Raw genomic sequence first — 3,740 nt, forward strand, 5'->3', positions numbered from 1 at the left:
TGATGATAATCTGGCGTGTTATTAACTGTAAAAGGTCACCCCGCCTCTTTCCATTGCTGTTTGTGGTGAGAAAGAGTTTGCCCCTTTGGGGGCTTTCCTCTAGGGCAGGACCCATGGAAGCCTGGCAGTCTCTCTAGTGAAATGAGATGGCGGGAGGGTAAGACGCTGGATTTCTTCCCTCTCCCTTTGCCAGTGGATGTTGCAAAGAAAACAAATGGGGACTATTTCCATTTCTGTCTTCACCTTCATTTGTTTGACGCCTAATGTGATTGAAATCGAATGCAAATAGTGTGTTGTGGATTTCTTCAGCCACTGCACCAGTCAGCTTTATTTTGGTCTGAGGAAAAGGATGCCTGCTTTAGCAAGAAGATACCGGATCCAGTTTGCATTTGAAGGTGTACCTACGCAATTCACAATTTCCAAAACAACATGTGGAAACTACAATTTTATGGCATCATAAAACCTTTTAAATGTTTGCAGTGTGGAAAGAGCTTCATTCGGAGTAGTCACCTCTCTAGACATAAAGTAACTCACACAAAGAACAAACCTTACAAATGTTTGGTGTACAGTGGAACCTCGTGTTATGGATGGGATCTGTTCTGGAGGCCCGTCCGTAACATGGAACTGACGCAAGCCGAAGTGCTGCGTCTGTGTATGCGCATGGTGCAATTCAGTGCTTCTGCGCATGCGCAAGCAGCGAAACCTGGAAGTAACCTGTTCTGCTACTTCTGGGTTGCCACGGGACGCAACACGAAAACACGTAACCTGAAGCGGACGCAACATGAGGTATGACTGTAGTGTGACAAGAGCTTTCGTCACAGAAGCTCCCTGACTAAGCATCAAAGAACTCATAGGGAAACATCTTAGAAGGGGTTGGAGTGGGAAAAGATCTTCAGTCACACCAAGAGCTCCTACAATAAGCAAACCAAAAATTATGCTCAGTGTTAGAATTTGCTTCTGTATCTTTGATTTTAATTTTGCTCACCTCACTCTTTTTGCTCATAGGCTTTTGCTAGTACTGAGGCGTTTTGAGTCCAGTTTGCCTCCAGGCCGCCAAATGTAATGCAGGTGGAGAAAAGATAATTATTAATTTCATTTCTGTACCGCTTTATATTTTGAAGAAAAATCTCAAAGCAGTTTACAGCATATTAAATCAATAAAACAATCCAGACAAACATTTCTGAAGAAAGTCAAATATAAAGCTCTGTCCCTGCTCCTGCCTACCTAGCAGTTTGAAAGCACCAGTGCAAGTAGATAAATAGGTACCACTGCGGTGGGAAGGTAAGCGGCGTTTCCGTGCGCTTTGGTTTCCGTCAGAGTCCCGTTGTGCCAGAAGTGGTGTGGTCCTGCTGGCCACATGACCCGGAAATCTGTCTGTGGACAAACCCCGGCTCCCTTGGCCAGAAAGCGAGATGAGTGCTGCAACCCCAGAGTCGCCTTTGAATGGACTTAACCGTCCATGCAGTGGCAGAGGAAGAGGTGTGTGTGGGTGCAGCCTGCCCCGGGTGTCATCACTGAGGGGTGTGTGACAAAATGAGTTAATTTTTTTAAGAACTGGGCTCATGAAACTTTAGGAGTGACGTGGTGGCTTAGGCACCTGCCCTACAATTGAGGGAGAGGCGATGATGGAACTTGCCGAACTGACCGGGAGACTCCGAGACCAGAGAGAAGAGATGGTGGAAGAAGACTGGAAGAAGTTTAAGGAATATTAAACCTTAGAATAGCTTTGGAAGTGGATATAGGCTGTAGGGTTAGAAGTAGAAGATAGGGTATTTTAAAATAGTATTATTTGTAAGTGATAAAAGGTGAAGTTATTTTAAGTATGATTTTTTAAAAAAAAGATGGTTAGAAATGACGATATATGTAAACTGCTAAAGATGAAGTAAAATGAAAATCAGATAGGTGGGACGTGGGGAAGCCAAGCTAACAATGTTTAGAAAAATAAGGGTATGACAAGAATTTGTCCGTATTGTTTGTCTTTTCTGTCTGTGTTTTTTATTCGTGTTATAAAATGAGTATATTTTTGGGGGGGGGAAATAAAATACAACTGAGGGAGAGGCGGCGGAGAGGCTCTAAGCGTTGGAGAAGCTCACCCTGCCCCCATGGGCGTGGGTCACCCCACCCCTGGCTGCAGGACACCTCCCCCCTGCACCAGGCACCTGAGCGGATAGCTACACCACTGTGTCCAGGGGTTCCTTTACCTATCAAAGCATTTATATTATTGTTTCCACTACAAGGGCCAGAATGGGGGCTAGATGGCTGCTGGCGTTAGGCTTGTACCTAATGCGAACAACCCACTAGCCTGACGACTGGCACAGCAGCAAGATTAAAGGAAGTGCAGAATGCAACGGATAGGGAGTGGATTTCAGGAAAACTGGCGGAAAGCATGGATAAAGGCAAGAACTCCCACGCATGAGAACAGCAGCTTTGCTGGAGCAGAACCAGCAAATCCTGTCTCACCTATTTATTAGAGTTTTCCAAGTCCACAAGTGTTTTTTGTTTTGTTTTGTTGTTGTTTAGTCATTTAGTCGTGTCCGACTCTTCGTGACCCCCTGGACCAGAGCACGCCAGGCAATCCTGTCTTCCACTGCCTCCCGCAGTTTGGTCAAACTCATGTTAGCAGCTTCAAGAACACTGTCCCACCATCTCGTCCTCTGTCGTCCCCTTCTCCTTGTGCCCTCTATCTTTCCCAGCATCAGGGTCTTTTCCAGGGAGTCTTCTCTTCTCATGAGGTGGCCAAAGTCTTGGAGCCTCAGCTTCAGGATATGTCCTTCCAGTGAGCACTCAGGGCTAATTTCATTAAGAATGGAGAGGTTTGAACTTCTTGCAGTCCATGGGGCTCTCAAGAGTCTCCTCCAGCACCAGAATTCAAAAGCGTCTATTCTTCGGCGATCAGCCTTCTTTATGGTCCAGCGGCAAATCTAGTCAGCATGGTGCACTTAGACTTTCAAAAAGCTTAGGAAGCCCCCTGCTGGCAGCTTCTGAGTCAACTACTAGGCAGTGGGGATGTTACAGAGGCAGTGATTGCATGCTGGAGTTGTTTGCAATCTCTGCTGTTTCTGCCCTGCTTCAGTTCAGCTAAAATGTTAATCGGCCTTGCTATCTGCGACGACCGAAACTGATGTAACAGATTCCATAAGTAATTTCCACGGCCAGGAAGCATCAAAAGCAACGCAGAAGGTAACTAAATAAAAATAATAAATGATTTTGTTATTTGCTCCCCTCCCTTCACCTTGAAGTCCCAGAGCAGGTCACCACATTGGAAACTTGTCCAAAACAACCTGCAGTTATAAAAGCAAGGTGGGTCCTAAAAACAGAGACATCAAGTGACAAAAGGACAGGGTAAAGGGGGGGGGGCAATCTTCAGCATCCTCTGGAAGCTGAAGGTGCAGGTACCCTCCTATGTTCCTCAGGAGAAAATAGGGACATTTCTCTAGTGACTGGGGGTGGCTGCCGAGACCACATAACACCGGTCTTGAAAGACCTACATTGGCTCCCAGGACGTTTCCGAGCACAATTCAATGTGTTGGTGCTGACCTTTGAAAGCCCTAAACGGCCTCGGCCCAGTATATCTGAAGGAGCATCTCCACCCCCATCGTTCTGCCCGGACACTGAGGTCCAGCGCCAAGGGTTTTCTGGCGGTTCCCTCACTGCGAGAAGCAAAGCTACAGGGAACCAGGCAGAGGGCCTTCTCGGTAGTGGCGCCCGGCCTGTGGAACGTCCTCCCATCAGATGTAAAA

The sequence above is a fragment of the Podarcis bocagei genome, assembly GCF_964188305.1.
Source record: "Podarcis bocagei genome assembly, chromosome: 7".
NCBI classification, from domain to species: Eukaryota; Metazoa; Chordata; class Lepidosauria; order Squamata; family Lacertidae; genus Podarcis; species Podarcis bocagei.